General features: G+C 35.4%; 1 long non-coding RNA gene across 2 annotated transcripts in view; it reads left to right on the top strand.

The window, feature by feature from the left end:
* The window catches only part of LOC123385062, a 332,116-nt gene that overhangs the window by 88,981 nt on the left and 223,793 nt on the right, over window positions 1-19,342 (top strand). The window contains exon 4 of one of the 2 annotated variants that reach the window (XR_006597078.1): window positions 5,480-6,023. The exons of the other annotated variant lie outside the window; for it this stretch is intronic. This is a non-coding gene — a long non-coding RNA (uncharacterized LOC123385062). Of the gene's footprint in view, window positions 1-5,479; window positions 6,024-19,342 lie in introns of those variants that run through there. 2 annotated transcript variants of the gene reach the window in all.

Below are 19,342 nucleotides of genomic sequence, written 5' to 3'. Positions count from 1 at the left end.
AGCTTTATGACAGATATAGTTGCTACTGTATTTGCTACTATTTTTGGAAGATAAATATTGTGAAAAAGTTGGATATAATATAATTTTGCACAAACATACTCCTGCTACCTGATAATCTATGGGTCCTATGGTGTTCATTATAGATGATTTTCATGGTTGAAGCACTCCATCCTTGAGCTCCACAGATAACTCCTCTCCAGGAAGTGTCTTTACCTCAAGGGAACCCCTTTTGCTTTTCCTTGGGCTGCTCACAACCAATGACTATCGAGGTATAAAGATTAACCCTCTCGCTTGAGTGTTATGTAACTGGAGAGAGTCTGAGCTCCAGAATGCTCTGTAGGATCTGCCACGGCCTCTGTTGCAACTACATGATAGCTCAGTTCAAAGGTGGACTGGAACGAACTCCACATGGCTCCTAAGAGCCGACTGTGTGCCTCATTCCTAATTCTGCATTCAGTGAATTTCATAATGGTAGCTTGAAAGGTTTAGATACACCATCCAAATCAGCAAATGCTACAAATCAATGATTATTTTTCCTGTTTATCAGCGTAAGTTCAAGTTCAAGTTCTACTTGTGCTTAAGCTTAGATTCCTTACTTCCTTACATTTGTCATTCTACAGTGTGTTCATCAATAAACCCTCTACAGGCACCCCCCTCTAAGCATCTGTTTCCAGGGAGCTCACCCTATGACAGTGGCATTTCTGCAACAGTTAGATACTTTCAACAGTTTATAGGAGGGTTTGGTGAACAATGGCTAAATGCATTTCATTGGAACACAATCATACCTATTCACAAACTTACCATTAATGACTGCTTTCATGATAGAATGGCTAAATGCATTTCATTGGAACACAATCATACCTATTCACAAACTTACCATTAATGACTGCTTTCATGATAGAATGGCAAAGATATCCATCCCACAAAACCAAAAATATTTACTCTTTGTCCTTTATGGAAAATGTTTGCTGACTTCTGGTCTATTGGACAACTTTTATATTTCTCTAAGACATTTCTAGCTTAAATTGTCCCAAACTAATCTCACTATCCCTGTTCTTCTCTTTATCTTTATTTCACTAGTATTCAGGATCTTGGGGCATATGGGTGACTCAGTCAGTTAAGCCTCCAACTCTTGATTTTGGCTCAGGTCATGATCTCGTGGGTCCGTGTGATTGAGCCCTGAATCCAGCTCTCTGCTGAATATGTGGAGCCTGCTTGGGATGCTGTCTCTCCTTCTCTCTGTCTCTCTCTGTCTCTGTCTCTCTTGCTCTATCTCTCTAAGTAAATAATAAATAGCAAAACTTTTTAAAAAATGTTCGGAATCTTATATATTGTTTGGGGCCACTTTTTATCTGCCTTCCTTCTGAGCAGTCTCTTCTCATGTCAGTTTTATCTCTATGGTATTTTGAGAACTTTTGAGAAACACAGATTTTGTCATATGATTTTTCTGCTTAAAACCTCCATTCAGTCACCATTAATCAAATACGTAGCAAAAAGCTTAATAGGTGTGTTCTTTCTCGATTTGCCCTGCCTACTTTTTTCAGTTTTACCCCTCAACAGTGTCCTTCAAACACAGCCTCTACTTTCTCATCACTGATGATCTTTTACAAACCAGCAAAGCTCATTCTTTTATGCCTGTGTATATAGTTCCAGCTGACTATGATGGTTGTCTCTTTCCTGATTCATAAAATCCTGTTCATCTCCCAAGTTACAGCTCAACTCTTCTTCTGACTTCAGGGCTTCCATAACTCCAGCTAACAGAATTAACCACTCTTTCCTTGGCATTCACAAAGCATGAAGCCCTCATCTCTACTTTGTACCACATAGCATTTCAGTATTTGATTTTATATACGGTTGGACCAGTATTGTTTGCACATCTATCTCTCTCTATCCAGTTACTGTGTTCTCAGAATCATGGGCACTATTTTTTTTACACCTTTTCACCCAACCCAAAATCTAGCACAAAGCTTGAGGTTTTCTTGATTCTTAATGAATGCTGCCTTTGTTAGAAAAAAAGAAAAGCAAAAAGAAAAGAAAAGACTAAATATACCCTGAGATTTGTCTTAGAAGGGGTTTAAGCTTATCTAATGGTAGAAATAGTATGCATCAGGTTATAGGATATTGCCAATTTTCAGAATTTTAATAAAGACCACTACTTTCTGAGTAACATATTTAATTTGAGCATTTGAGTTTTAATAAAGAAATGCCTTCTTGCAACTTCTGGGACTAGAGAAAATTGTGGTTGGATTTTTTTAGGGCAGTATGTCATCATTTTGGCTTCAAGTGTTCACTGGGCTTGCGGCAGACAATAAACCCTGAAATTTCTATTCTTGATATTTTTGCATGCCCTTGTTGCAGAAATGGTTATGGGAGATCAAATAAATTACACAAATGGTATTTTGTCAACTTTTCCTCTTAAAATCATGTCCTGATGCAGAGTTCCAAAGTTCATGTTTCCTGACACTTCGGTGGCTATAAGGTTGGACATAGCTATTTAATTCAAAGGATTAAATTAGCTTTAACAGAACGAGTAAGGCTTGGTTTTCTCACAGATTGCCATGGGAGCATGAATGCTGTGAAGCTATTATACCTCTCATCTGAAGCATTTCAAATAATTTGGAATATCTCAAACAATGACATTCAAAACCTCCCAAGCATGATCATCCAGAATATTAAAGTTAGAGGACCAGGATATTTTATAATTTAGCACTGTTTCAAATATTTTAGTGGCACCGATTTAATAAATGGTAACATCATCCGGAATAGCATTTGAATCAGGGGCATTTTCTAAAAGTCTAATTAGCACAGAATACGTATTGCTAAAATGTAGCAGCCTACGCATAAAACAACAAAACTCTAGGAAAAGGAAATAAATCATTAGACAAATAACAGATGAAATTGACCCAGTGTTTTTTCTTATGATCTTATAAACATTAAAAATGTCTTTTGAAATAGAAGTCCATTTAAGATGAGATTTTATAGCAATTTGAAATGTGAAATTTTCATCTTTGATATATTAACTTGTGCCATCTACATAATCAACAAAAGGACTGAAAAAAAGATTGCCTTTCCTTTCAGTATGAAGCACAAATTTTACATTTTATTCAAGCTTATTGCTACTACCAGGAGGTAAAAAATGGTATATAGAGTTTTTTTTTTGAGTTGAGATATGTTCGTGTTTATTCTGAATTTTAATTCAGTGTTGCTGACAGCACTTTCATTTAGATGGATAGAAAGACATTTTTTTAAAAAGCATAGCTAATTCTCTTTCTAAAAACAAAAGTTGCATGCTTGATTCTTTCTATACTTAAAAGAAGACATTCTGAATATAATTCAAACAATGTCTTTTCATGCAATTTTGATTTTTCTTATCATTAACCAATTAGTTTTATTCTTTCTCACCTCTTGTTAATTTGTAAACATTGAAGATTACTTTGTATCTAATGGCCGGTGATGAGCCATATTTTAGGTTTTTAAATACTCAGGTAAACCTGTATTTTCCCATGCAACTATAACGAAATGCATAATTTTTCTAATGATTTTAACATATGCTCTGATCCATCAGAAAAAAAAAACAACAAAACAGTTTTTCCTAAGGGAAGACTACATTAGCTATTTCTTAATCTTTCATATTTTCTACCTAGTATAGGGCAGATTCATTTCACCTTAAGTAAGTATGTCTTAATGTTTGGTTATTCATTCTTATCTCACTGCTCTCAAACATTGTCTTTTATGTTACATCTTCCTAAGAGACAGTAACCAGAACTGTTTACAATACTGGAGATAAACTGATACAGGAAAATCAGTCAGAAGAAACATGATACAAAATGTAGCAGTGTGGATTTATTTCATTTTGTCCCTAAACAGAGAGTAAATGTGTGAAGGTAATTGCACTTTCAGCAATTAAAAAAGGTTACATAAAAATAATTTTCACTTAATGGGAAATGCTTCAGAATAGATTTCCCATTTGATAGCATAACTTGTTTCTGAGCTTCTTATCACAATCTGATTAATGTTAAAGACAAAGTTGAAAACATTTTTAGTTATTTTTCTTCCTTCAATACCTGGAACAAAGAAAAATTTATGACTGTACTTTAATTTTATTGCTACTGAGCCTTTCCTAAAATGAACTGGCAGATGCCATTAGCAAGTTAATTGATTTAATAATGTTCCTATGAATAAGCTAGCATTTCTGACTTGAATTGCTTTCTCAATTGATTGGTACCCTATAATAGAATTCTATAAAAATGTATAGAAAGAGCAATAAGGAATTCAGCTCTGGATTTTTCCATTAATTCATTAGCATTTAGAAGTGTAAGAAATTATTGCATTTTCAATTTGCTAAATACACAGCATTTGTTACTAATAATTAGGCACATGCATTGCTTTTTACAAAAAGTCTCTTTAAAATGCAGTCTTGTAACAATGACACCAGGAAATGTGTGTTAATAGCCTAGCAGTGCGTTTATTTTTCAAATGTCAGCAAGTAGCACCTTCCAGGGATTTATAAGATGGAAGAATCAGGATAACTTAAGGTAAAGGGTCATTTAAGGTAACCTGCAGGGAAGCCTTAGTACTGGGAAAAGAGGAAGAAAAGAGATTGCCACAGAGGAGGGCTGGGGTGGCTCAGTTGATCAAACAGACTCTTGATCTTGGCTCAGGTCAGGAACTCACAGTTCCTGAGGTTGAGCCCCACGTAGGGCTTTGTGGTGACAGTGCAGAGCCTGCTTGGGATTCTCTGTCTCCCTCTCTTACTGTCCCACCCCCAGGTTCACTCTCTCTTTCAAAAATAAATAAATAAACATTTGAAAAGGAGGAGGAGGAGGAGGAGGAGGAGGAGGAGGAGGAGGAGGAGGAGGAGAAAAGGACTGCCACAGAGAAGCTAGCTGCAAGAGCCCCAGTGGTTCAAAAGGAAGAAGAGGGCCGCTCCCCTCTCACCCATTTTCCAGAAAAAAAAAATGCCAAGGTTTTGTAAAACAATGTCCTCATTTCCACAAGAAATTTCATTTGTAGCTGTATCATATAAACACCTTACTTAAAAAATTTCAACAATTGAGGCACCTGGGTAGCTCAGTCAAAAATCTGACTTTGGCTCGTCACAATCTCACAGTTTGTGGATTCGAGTCCCACATTGTGCTCTGTGCTGACAGCTTAGAGCCTGGAGCCTGTTTCAGATTCTGTGTCTCCCTCTCTCTCTGCTCCTTCCCCACTCATGCTCTGTCTCTCTGTGTCTTTCAAAAATAAATGAATGTTAAAACATATTTTTAAAATTTCAACAATTGTTCATTCCAATTAGAAAAATAGTTAATGTTCTTAAGACTCTTCTATTCAACAAAAATTTATTCAATATGTTCCAAGTATTAGCCCTGATTTTTGGCATAGATAAATAAGGTAATATAAAAACATATTTGAAACTGTCTTTATACAGCTTATATTCTAATAGGATTGATGTGTTTTGACCACTCCATACTTCTCACAGATGCAGGACCAGGACAAGATAAATGATGTACTCACCACAGGTACAAAATTTAAAGAAGCTCCAAACACCTCAGTAACAAAAACAGGTAATATTTTAATACAATATTTTAGATAATCAATATTAGTGTAAATAATCCATAATGACTAAAATTTTAAAAAACTAAAGAAAAAATGTCATATGGAGACAATACAGCCTAAGGAAAATGGAAAAAATTAGTAACAGTGAAATAAATTCTATCTCTTGCTTAGAGTGGCATGAACATATAGGGAGGGAAGAAATATATGGCAGCCAGCTTTGGAGACTGACGACCATAGTCTGTAACCTACAAGAATATTTCACATTCTTCTCCCCAAAAGATTTCATCCCTTCCATGTGACAAAACTCATCTCTTCCACTCAAAAGTTTCCATTAAATTGCTTCAAAGTCTGAAGATAATTTCATCCTCTAAAAAAAAGTTGTCGGGACGCCTCGGTGGCACAGTTGGTTAAGCCTCTGACTTCGGCTTAGGTCATGATCTTGGGGACAGTGAGTTTGAGCTTAGACAGCTTAGAGCCTGGAACTTGCTTTGGATTCTCTGTTTCCCTTGTCTCTCTGCCCCTCCCCACTCATGCTCTATCTCTCTGTCTTTCTCAGAAATAAACATTAAGAAAACAAATAAATAAATCGATAAATAAATAAATAAATAAATAATAAATAAATGTAAAAAAAAGAAATGAAGTTGTCTCCCTCATTAATGTCTAACATACAATAGTGGAAAAGGGTCAGGACAACTGCACTAGATAATCCATGGATAAGGTGAGGGATGGAGGCAAACTCTGCTAGTTACTATTTTTCCCAGTAAAGATAAGGAATAGGGGCACCTGGTGGCTCAGTTGGTTAAGCATCTGACTCTTGGTTTCACCTCAGGTCATGATCTCACGGTGTGTGGGTTTGAGCCCTACATAGGGCTCCAGCTTGGAGCCTGCTTGAGATTCTCTCTCTCTTTCTCTCTCTGCCTCTTCCCCACTAGTGCTCTCTCTCTTTCTCAAAAGTAAGTAAACATTAAAAAAAGATAAGGAATAAAGGATTAGAAAATATTTACATTAAATGACACTAGAATACTAAACAAAATAGAAAACAAAAACATCCACATGGAGCAGTAGCCTTTTAAGATTCAATTATTGAGTGCTTTGATTAGGGCTATGTTGTTGATTACCAGAAAGACTTCCACAGACACTGGGAAAATATTCTCTTTGTTGTTGTTGTTGTTGTTTAGTAAATGACGCAATCCAGTAGGTAAAGAGCACTTGAAATAACTCCCTAATATAGATCTGTAAAACAGAAGTGCGCACAGTTACAGAGGTACTTGAGTCTTTATAACCAATTACTGATGCCATCATCTGGTTGGAAGGGAGGCTCCCAAACTGTTAATTTTTGGCCTTTACTTTTCTACTTATTTTTTTTTTCATTTTTTCCTGACCCTTCTCGATTCTTCAGGATACTCTAAGTACTTACTCTAAGTTCATAGATTCAAAGACAGCACAGAGATAACCATGATTTTCATATTCATTTTTCTCATTTTCCATGGATTTCTTCTTTCTACCAGGCCCAAACTTAAGATTACCATGCACTACAAAATATCTCTTATTTTAATTAAGAAAAATTGTTAGAAAATGAGGCAGCAATTTAACAGTCTTATTACAAAAAACGCAATATTTTAACAATCTAATCTTTTCACAGGAGACTTTAAGAGTATCATTCCATTATCTTCTCAACTCCTTCAGCTAAGTCAGTCAAGATTCCTACTGGTGTCTTTCTGTGTATAAACTGTGCATTTTCCTCTGGATGCTTTTAAGATTTTCTTTCTATCTTTGGTTTTTTAGCAGTTCGATTACTATGTGCCTTGGTGTTTTCTTTGTATTTTCCTTTGAGTTTCAATGAATTTCTTAGGTTTTTGGCTTGAAACCTTTTATTAATTTTAGGAAATTTTTTGTCATTACCCCTCCATATAATTCCTCTGCACTATTCTTCTTCTCCCCTCCTTCTTGAAATCCAATTTCATGCATGTTCGGTCATTTGATTTTATAACACACATCTCAAATGTGTTGCTTCAATGTTTTACATATTTTTTTTTCCTTTGTGTTTCAACTTGGAGAACTCCTTCTGGCCTGTTTCATCTTCACTCATTTTTTTTTCTTTATTCTACTGTATCAAGTCAGCTTTAAGGCTAATATTATATATATTTTTTATTTGTAGCATTTTCATTGCTTCCTTTTTTTTCTTACCATTTTCTGCTGGAAAATCACTAACTCTATATATGTGGTTCACTCTTTCTGTTAGAGTTTTAAACATATTTATTACAAAAAATAATCTCTTTGTCTAATTTCAATATTTTGGATACCTGGAGGCTTGCTTTTCTTTTTTTACTCTTGGTTATGGATCCTATATATTTGCTCTTTCAAATTTCTCATAATTTTTGGTTATATGACAATTGTTGTGTATAAAAATAGAGATTAAACTAAACAATACTTACCTGGAGGGAAGCACATGCCGTGCCTTCTAGAAGGCCATTAGGGTTTGTTGTGAGTAGGGACTGAGTCCTTATATTCTGTAGTTGAGTTGTACATGGGCTTGGTTACAAATTTAGTTTACTGTTATCGTCACATATTTTCAGGACACAGTCTAGACTTTCCTTCAGCAAGGCTTGCACTCTGAGCATTAGAGAGATTATCAAAATCCCTTTGTATTTTATAAAACTACCTCCAGGTTTCCCAAATGTGAGTGATCTCTCTTTGCTTTACAGCTTGGCTGCCAGCCTTTTTCCTCCGGGGATGGTTTTTGTTTGATCATTGGCTTGAGTTTTCTTCTGCCCTTTCTCTAGCTTCCTGGGAATTGGAAGATCGCTGTCTATCCTTTCACGCTGTCTGCAGCCTTGGAGTATGGCTTTAGTGTACATGGTGAAGGTCTGGAGTGGCTAAGGGGACCTTTATTAGCTTCCTTCACCCATGCACAGCTCTCAAAGGGCCACTGTTTTGCACTCAGACAGGATTCACATGCCCTCAGAATCAACAACAAAGGGATCATCAGTGACTACCTCAAAGGCTGCCTGTTACACATTATGTTCTTAGTATGGTAAGAAAATAGAGCAAAGGACAACAGACAACAAACACCACACCACCATCACACACACACACACACACACACACACACACACACACACAAAGACAAAAAAAACCCCCTGAAGACTCTGTGGCTTATCTGGCTTGTCCACATGTTTATGGGGGGAGGGATGGTCTCTTACAAACTTAGTTTCTACATCCTAACTAGTGGGAGAAGTCTTAACAAATTAATCTTATGATAAGCCATGTGTATTTTAGTAGAAAGACTTCTTGCTTAAAAATGTAAAATTTATACAGATATGTCAAATTGTATATACTAATATATATGTATTTATAGTTTTCTTTTTTTCAGTTGGTGTCTTATGGACAGGAATTTATTAGAGGGGACTGGGATCGGAGTGGATACATAAGTTCCAGGTTGGGCAGAGGGGAGCAGGAGGCACGAGTAGCGCTGTCAAAGTGAAGCCAGTAAGACAGGATGCCAGGGGTGCCATAACTAGTAGAGCACTGGCTCAGCAGGCAAGCAGGCAACTGCTTCTCATCCTACCAGTGCCATCACCTCAGGGCATGGCAGAGGCTTTGTGGGAGGAAGTCTAGGGTCCAGGTGTCTGGTTCCAGTTGTAAATGAGAGTGGTAGGGGGCAGAAAGATGACGAGACTCCTACCCCAGGGGTCTTCAGCTACTGAGAGATAAGTCTGGGGAGATGCCGCTCAGGGTTTGAGGAAGGGCATTTGGATAAGGCAGGCAAAAGGCAGTTGTGGTGGCATCAGTGGCTGCATAGGGGAGGCAAGCCACAGAGGGAACACTGGGGTGGTGAGAGGTCAGTGCCCCAAGGGAGGGAAACCCAGGGCCTTTGTGCAACCTTTTAGAGCCCCACATTGAGCGGATACACTGCTCCAAGTGGGAGAGTTCCTTGGCCAGGGTCCCCTCCCAGCACATGGTACTGGCAGTGCACATGATGGCCTGAAATCCCACCTGTGCTCACAGCTTGTCCCTCAGGCCCAGATGATGTCAGACTTTGACCCAGGGCCCATGGAATAAATCACACATTTGAGGTCCTTCAGATCCTACTCCAGTGGTTTGTAAGCACTACAGTAGTAAAGTGCTATACTGTATATGGAGTAGTGGGGTTTTGTTACTAAAATATCTTTAGATCTTTGGATCTTGTATTTGCTTTGTCACAAACACTGCCAAGTAAATAAAGCATTCTCTCTGGCATATTCAGACATGGATTAGCCTCTTTTCCACATTGTCTTTAAGATTTAGCAATTCTCCTTTTTTAAGGTGCTCTCCTCCCTAGTAAATTCTTTCTCTTTCATATGTTTTAATGGACTGTATTTGTGTTCACTTCTTGTGGTTTCTATGACATTATATCATACAGATTGATTTGCTTGTAAGTTGCTCTAGGAGTCCAGCGGAAGACATGATATGTCATAAATGCTCAAACACGTTTATTAAATTAATTAATCTGGAATATTAGAACATAACGTTCTTAGTGTCCTTTTAGTATCTGGCCTCATTAACAAAGAGATTTCTGTGTCATAATGCATTTTTTTAAATTTAAATGGCTAATGAAAATTTCAAGAATTTTTTAATTTAAATGGCTAATGAGAATTTCAAGTAGAATAAAAGGCTATCAATCATACAGTTACTATTTCTATACTCTTTTTTTACATTTAAAAAATTAATAGGTTTTGGTAAATTGACGTTGGCTAGTGGTCACTATAACACAGAGGTTAGTAATACATAAATTAAAAGATCTACTTGAAATCAACACAATTTATTGATACCCACAGACTGAAAATAATTTCAATAAGCAAAAATAACAGAATATAGCTTCCTAAGAAACAGATGCAAGGATTACTTGCTGTAAGTAATGTTAAACCTCCTTTGCTGAATTGATTTGGTTGACGTCCCAGTAAATTTGCCAACAAAGCAGCCACTTCTCTTGATATTTACTCATTTTTCCTAGGAATTTGGTTATGCTCAGAAATTTTGGAACCAATTCTTCATGGAGAGATGTCCGTCTGTTGGCAACCTGAACTATGACAGGGCCTCAGAGAATCATGATTTATGGAATTTGATAATTTTCTTTCAAATGACTGGATACTTCCTAAATATCCTTCTGTGACTTGACAGTATTAGTGTTTCCAGACAGCTAAGTCCTTTTTGTGTTTAGGTGTAAGGAAAGAAGTAAGTTTTTTTCTTTCTTCTTATTTTGTACTACTTAACTATCTATTCTTAAACATGGAACTATCAGGAGAACAATACTGATATAAAAATAGTATGAAATGTTAAATTGTTTTAATTTCTTACACCAACAATATAAGCTTATGAAATAAATATTCTATATTTATATTAAGAAGATACACACACACATACATATATACTTATTTCTCACAGTTCTGTAGGCTGAAAGTCCAACATAAAGGTGCCATCAGGGTTGATTCCTGGTGAGACCTCTTCCTGGCTTATAGATGGCTGCCTTCTCTTTGTGTCTTCATGTGTCCTTTCCTCTGTGCATGCATGGGAAAAGAGATCTCAGGTGTCTCTTTCTCTTCTTTCAGATTAGATTCTAATCTATCTGATTCCAGTTCTATTGGATTAGTGCCCCATGTATCTTTAGGGCTATTCTAAATAGTCCTATAAGTGATATTCTGATTCAGATAAATTTATACAAGTTAGAATTTGGACTGAAAGACAATAAATATTCTGCCTTCAAAAGACAGAAGAAATATTCAATTCACAAGGTAGTCAAGGAGAAAGTCCTAGTACCTAATGGAACTTCCTTGGGCAAAGTAATTTTGCCCAGAGATTTCCAGGGACACACTCCTTCTGGGGAAAAATTTGATTCCTTACCTTTTCCTGCTTCTAGAAGTTACCACATTTCTTGGTTTGTGCCAGTTTTCCTCCATAGTCAAAGGGAGTAACTATGGTTGTCATACTGGCCTCATGCTGCCATCCCTGGGCTTCTCTCCCTTCTGACTCCCTCTTTTACTTTTATTGTCTCCTGTGATTACACTGGATAATCCAGGATCATCTTTCCATACCAAGGCCAGCTGATTATCAGTCTTATTTCCATCCACAGGTTACTTCTCATTTGCCATGTAACCTAATATATTACAGGTTCCAGGGTTAGGGTTTGCGTACTTTTGTAAGGCCATTATTACACCAACCATTCGCAGCAACTTAAATGAGTAAGATTTAGCCCAGCAAAGGCAGGTTAGGAAGAACATTCTAAACAAAGGAAACAACATGACAGAAAGCGTTATTGGAATCGAGTGACAATGACAAATAGTATGTAACCTTCAAGCAGGAAGTAAGAATAGGAGTGAGGCATGATCAGCCTTAAGATACAGATGGCTTAAGATCTACTGACCTTGTTACAAAAGAATCAGTCTTTTGGCCAATCACATATCACAAAGCCGTTACTTTCTGAAATTCCTAATGAAACCAGCATTTCCCTCAGCATTAATTCTCAACAATTAGCAGTGTGTTTATTTGAAAACAGGACAGAGAACCAATATCAGAATGAGTTAGTCTGATGGTGATCATTTCTGTTCTTAACACAAAGTCAGATAAACTTCATCTTTTATCTCAGGAACATGGACATTTTTTTTTTCTCATGTTCCTTGGCTGGTAGCATCAAAAAGAATTTACTAAATAGATATAATTTGAACCTTTATCAGTGTATCTTACAGTAATGTGGCACTGATACTTTATCTTTCTTTGTTTTGTTAATTTGCTAGCATCTGCTAAATTTCTGGATTCTTACATGGTTACTTACCAAATTGAACCATGACTTATATTTCACAATTGACATAGCTTTTGCATGGGTTATCATGTTTTGTATGGTAATGAATTTATCTTTTTCTTCTTTTGTAACACCACAAAGTTACATTGCTTGTGAAAATATTATTTTGTAACTTAGGATAGTTCCAAAGGATCCCTCCCATATTTCCCTCCCCTGAAATTCAAGGCTTCCAATATCAGAATGCCTGTTTTAAAGGTGACTCTTTACAGACTAAATGTTGGTGTCTCCCCAAAATTCATATGTTGAAATCTTAACCCCCGTATAAACTGATGCAGTCACATGGAAAACCGTATGGAAGGTCCTCAAAAAATTAAAAATAGAACTGCCATATAATCTAGCAATTTTCTGAGTGTTTACCTGAAGAAAACAAAAACACTAATTTGAAAAGATATATGCACCTCCATGCTCATTGAAGCATTATTTACAACAACCAGGAAATGGAAACAACTTAAATGTCCATCAAAGAATTAATGGTAAAGAAAACGTGGTAAATATATACAATGTAATGTTATTAGCGATAAAAAAAGAATGAAATCTTGCCATTTGTGACCACATGGATGGATCTTGAGGGGATTATGCTCAGGGTAATAAGTCATACAAGGAAAAATAAATATTGTATATTCTCACTTATATGTGGAATCTAAAAACCAAACCAAACCAAAAAAAAATGAACAAATAAACTTGAGCTCATAGATACAGAGAACAGGTTGTGGTTGCCTGAGATAGAGGGTAAGGGGGTGGGTGAAATGGGTGAAGGGACTGAGAAGGTACAAATTCCAACTCATAAAATGGGTAAGCCATTGGATGGAACATATAGCATGATGACAATAGTTAATAATACTGTATTGCATATTTGAAAATAGCTAAGAGAGTGGATGCTAAACATTCTAACCACAAGAAAGAAAGATTGTGTAACTATCTATGGTGATGAATGCTAACTAGTCTTATTGTAGCGATCATTTTGCAATATATACAACTACTAAATCATTATGTTGTACACCTGAAACTAATATGTTATGTCAGTTACACCTTAGTAAGAAAGAGTAAGTTCTAATACAAGAGAAAAAACCCTGCACATTTTCTTGTTTTCAGTGTATAGATGTAATGTATCAATAAGCATATTTTACTTCCAAGGTTTAAAGAAGCTTAAAATACTTTATGAACAAAAATTTTCTTACATGACATGAGAATGAACCTTGCATAAAATTCATATGACACCTGTCAAGCATTTTAAATAAAACTGGGAGTTTGTAATTATACTGTAAGTAAACTACGAGTGAATAGAAAATATTTTTTCAGTTGAAAATGAAGGACACATGGAAAATAAGTCACTTTTAAAGCTTGAGTTTCTGCAAAATTTCCCAACAGCTCTAATTTAATCTTTAACTTAGTTAGGATTTTGAATACATACTGGCAGTTAAACAAATTTCACATTTAGAAGTTATTAATCCTGACCAAATATATGTATTTTTTCTCTGTTATAACTAACAAACTCTTGTTTGAATCTCTTTCTGAGCCCAGTAAAAACTTTCTATTAATTATATGAAACACAATTTCTACTAATAAAAATGAATTAAAAACCTTGAAAAGAATGTCACCTGTTCAATTTATTTGACTGTTTCATTTTTAATCAGAGCTTCTACTCAAATGGTTCATTTTTCTCATGGTTACAGAATAAAGGAATTGTTAGAAATTGACCTTGGTAATTAGGTTCTAAAGATGAAAAATTTTAGTGGTGACAGGATGACAGAATTGAATGATTAACAAAGGAAAAGCAAAGTTTCTATGAACTTACCCTACTTGAAATTTTCTCATTTATAAGTTGTCACTTTACCACTAAATAAGAATTATTGTTGAGGAAAATAGAATGCTCTATGATTTTTCTTCCTGTTAATATGGACATAGATAACCATATATCCTATAAGTAGGGAGAATTTGTACATTCAAAAGTGGGTCAAAGAAGAGAAAAAAGATAGGGATGCTAATCAGAAGAAAGACATAGGCAATGTGTTACCAAAATGCAAATAAGAGAAGGGGAGGAATCACATCTGCATATCAACTTAACTGAATACTATTTATCAAATATCTGTTTTATGGTTTTAAAAACATAGTAGAAAATCTATTTATAAAGTGTATAATCTCTCAATTACTCAAAACTACATACAGCACCTTGAAAATAAAGGATACTCTGTGGTGGCCTTGAAGATCAGCCATTTAAAATCTATCAAATTGACAATTTACCTAGCTATGTTACTGTAGTAATCTCCTACAAAGAAGTCTGAAATCTCATCCCTGGAAATATCAAGGGGAATAAGGGTGGGCAGGACTGTGACAACAGATTTTCAGAACCAAAGACACTGTTGAGGCCCATCGTGAAAAACTTTGTGATTGTTTCTTAGTCTAGCTGTTTCTCAAAGTACATGTATCTCCTGAAAGTTCAGAGCCACACTGATACTTCCTTAAGAAGCTCTAATGTTCATCTAATAATCATGGGCAGTTAGTATTTGTAAATATGGCCAGTTCCAAATTTCATTCCCACCTTGTCTGGATTAGTCAGTCCTCTTTTCTCTCCCAAAAGAGCCATTTCAGTCTCTGTATTTCCCACTCTCATTCAAGAAAAATTATTTTTGTTTTTCGCTGTAGACTGAGAAGTCCCAGGATGGGCCAAGAATGTCATGTCACTGGGTGGGTTAGTATATGTTCCTTAGGGCAATCTATGTGATAATGCATGTAGTAGGAAACAAACAAACAAACAAACAAAAACAAAATTACTACATCAAAGGTTAGTCACAGAGTTCTAGAAGAGAATTTTCTGGGTAAGAATCCTTCTTAATGAATTTGTTTAGTTTTGGAAATAAGCCCTCCTGAGTATGGCTTGGAAGTTTTATGGCAGATCAAAGAGAAAACCAGACAGCTCCAGAAAAAATGAAAAGGGGATTAGGGGACTATAATCAGGAATTCTAGGGAGGTAAATGGAGGACCTCTGATAAAGAGAGAGGATGCTATAGGAACATGGAAAGTGTCTAAAGTTTGCACAGAAGAAAATTGCAGTGATAATTTCTCTTATGAAATGAATACCCAAGGGGCACCTGGGTGCCTCAGTTGGTTAAGTGTCCAACTCTTGATTTCAGGTCAGATCATGAACCCAAGGTTGTGGAATCAAGCTTGGGATTCTCTCTCTCTCTCTCTCTCTCTCTCTTTCTGCCCCTCTCCCCCTTCTCTCTCTCAAAATAAATACATAAATGTTAAAAAATAGAAAAAAATATCCAAGACAGTTTCAAGAGCAGAATTTTTAACACTAACACACAAGCCTTTTTCCCAATCCAAGTCCCCAATATACATGGTCTAAAAGTGGAGAAATAATGAGATTAAGTAGTCTATGGAAATTCAGTGCATCTCTTTCCATCCTTCTCATGTTAGTTTCTGCTAAAGTATCTTCTTGCAGTAGAATGGCCAAAATCTAATAAGCTGACAATATCAGTTACTAGTGAAGAGGTAGAGGGACTCTCATTCATTGCTGGTAAGAATAAAGAGCGCCACCATCACTTTGGAGGACAGTTCAACAGTTTTTTAAGAGCTAAACAGAACCCTATTATACAGTCCAACAATTGTTTCCTGGGTATTTACCCAACTTATTTGAAATTATGTCAACACAAAACTGGCGTGCAAATGGTCATCACATCTTTATTTATAATCACCCCAAACTGGAAGCAACCAAGTTATCATTCAAGAGATGAATGTATAAACAAACACTGATACATCTACACAATGAAATATTATCCAGTGTTAAAAAGGAATGAGCTAACAAGTCATGGAAAGACATAAATGAATTTTAAGTGTGTATTGTCAAGTGAAAGAAGCCAGTATGAAAATACTACAAACTGTATGATTCTATTTATATGACATCCTGGAAAAGGCAAAACTATAGAGAAGGTAAACAGATCAATGATTGTCAGAAATTTAGAAAGGGGTAAGGTTAAATAGGTGAAATGGTGGAATATAAGGGCAGTGAAATTAATTTTCATGACAGTATAACTGTGAGTATATAGCACTATTCATGTGTCTATCCACAAAATGTCACAGGTCAGAGTGAATCCTATTGTATGTAAACTTAAAAAATTAGGAGGACATGGATGCTATGATAGAACGGAGACTGTGGCAAAATAATACAACTTCACATTAGGCTGGGGGGGGGGAGCTGCTGATCTACATAACTTTGGAAATGAATGGAAAATGTAAGACTAAAAGCAAAGGAAGTATAACACTCTGATGTAGTTGATAAAGTTGTTTGATGTGGAGATAAAGATTTGTAATACTGAGACCACAATGCATATGTCCTGGAATTAAACAATTAAGTAATTGGATAGCAGATGGTAAGAACCAGATTTCCCACTGGTAAAGTGGAAGGTTATAGGCCAGCAAGGAGAGGAGGCTAGAACAATCTATGCCATAATGGACTCAGCTGTAGGCAACAGTATGAGCTCATGTTTATCTTTGTATAAGCACAGTGATTACATAGAGAAATAATTATAGATATGTGTACATATTAGGTCAATATATATATATATATAAATATGTATATATACTATATGTATATATCTATATATCTGTGTATATGTATATGTATATGTATATGTATATCTATATCTATATCTATATCTATCTATATACTTAGTCAGATGAGAGCATCTAGAAACAACAACACTCCAATAGCAATGAGTACACACAGTGCCCAGGTTTTGGTTTCTAATATTCTCCAATAAAAGGAATTAGGGATCCTTGGAGAAATGGCTGATTTAAATTTAAATACCGGGGCAAGGAATGTACAAGATGAGTCTAAGGCATCTTATAGTGCCTGAAATTATAGTGCAGAAAATTAAAATTAAAAATACAAATGATTATGGAATTATTTCAGGACATAAGCACCAAATGAAAGAGCTTCTAGTTGCCAAATACAGAACAATTTCAGTAATGACAAAAAAGGAGTATTGGGTCATAACCCAAAGTATGAAATAAATATCCATGAGTCCATATTGATATGAATGAATGATTAAATAAATAGGCAGATGGAGAAGAATAAACAGGTGTCCTGGACAGATGAATTCCAAATCATTTGTGTAGAAAACTCATACTCAAGGAGGTGGACTATAACTCTTTACTCCTTAAGGTTGGGCTGCACATAATGACTACCTTTGGAAGACTACGGCAAGAAAAAGAGGGGAAAATTGTAACTTTAGAGTGAAGAAATCTGACAAATTCTATCTTAGCTCGGGTGATCAAGTTTAACATTCACAGTGTTAAGTTGCACTGACAGTGTGTACCTTTGATATGAAGTAAGGAGGATGACATTTGACTTCTGTGGTTTTCCTCCTGCAAACATAAAACACTAGGTCTAAATATGAGAAAGACATCAGAAAAATCTCAATTGATGGGCATTCTACAAAATACATGAATAATACTCCTTTTTTTGTTCTTAATAATGTTCCTTAAAACTGTTAAAATCAGAGGCCCCTGGGTGACCCAGTCGGTTAAGCATCCAACTGTTGATCTTGGCTCGGGTTGTGATCTCGTAGTTCATGGAATCAATCCCTTCATCGGGATTCTGTCTACTTGGGGTTGTCTCTCCCTCTGTCTGCCTCTCTCTCTCTTTCCCCCAAAATAAGTAAATAAAAACTTAAAAAAAAACTGTTAAAATCATAAAAAACAGTCCAGAGGGGCCTAAGGAAACATAATGGCAAAATATTATAGGATATCCTGCATGGATTCTTGAAATAGAAAAAGAATATTAGGTACAAACTAAGAAAATATGAATAACATATGGACTTTAGTTAATATTAATGGATCAGTATTGGTTTATTAATTGTGACCAACGCACCATAATAATGTTAGATGTTGACAAGTGGGGAAAATTGGTATGGAAAATATGGGGACTTTTGTGGTATCTCTGCAACTTTTCTGGAAATCTAAAACTGTTCTAAAATCAAAGTTTATGAAATATTAAAAGTTCAAACTTGAAATTTGAAAATTATATTTCTTATAGTATGTTTCTGGATACAGAGACTTGTGAGTAAATATATAGACTTTCAGTAGAAGCTGAATGAAAATACTTTTCATTGACAGAAGGTTTATAAGAATAGACCATGTAATTAAAACATGAATGTGGACAAGGTATACATTTCTTGAATATAGTTCAAAAGATAGAATGAAGTCATCTTGCTAACAGTACATGGTCTTTAGTCCTGGGTCCTAGCAGCACTCAAGAAGAAATCTTATTATCTAACAGCTATTAATCAAGTTGGTAGGAAATACACACCACAAAATTAGAGTGATAAGGATTTTATTAAATATTTTAGAAGTCATCAAGGTAAAATTAGTATTTTGTTGCACTGCTTGGAGGAAGTAACATTATTTAGCTTTCATTGTAATTATCATCACTAGCAAGTTGTTTGATTTTGTTGGCAGTTTATTTTGTTAGAATATTAGTTGTTATTAGTCTCCTAAAGGGAAAGAAATATCTATATTTAGGGGGAAGCTATTTGACATAGAAATATGTGACACAGAGATTTACATGTCAGGTGGGAAATATGTTGATTTAAAAACATGCATATAAACTGTGCCATAAATGTCAAATATTTCAGATATCATAGTCATTAATTCCTATATATTCTATTTCTTATGTTTTCTTCTTATCTCAAACTTAGTTTGAAATACACAGTTAATCAAATGCATAATACAGTCTATATAATTGTTGCCAGCCTTATTATTACTAATTAGAACTCTATGTTCTTGATCAGTTACTATTTTTATAAAAATGTTTAAGATAGAGTTGCCTGGGTTGCTCAGTAAGTTGAGCATCTGACTCTTTTTATCTTAATTTTATTTTATTTTTACCTTTTTAAATGTTTATTTATTTTTGAGAGAGAGACTGAACACTCATGCATGAGTGGGAGA

This window comes from Felis catus, chromosome B1 (genome assembly GCF_018350175.1).
Source record: "Felis catus isolate Fca126 chromosome B1, F.catus_Fca126_mat1.0, whole genome shotgun sequence".
NCBI classification, from domain to species: domain Eukaryota; kingdom Metazoa; phylum Chordata; class Mammalia; order Carnivora; family Felidae; genus Felis; species Felis catus.
This window is presented reverse-complemented; position numbering and strand designations above follow the sequence as displayed.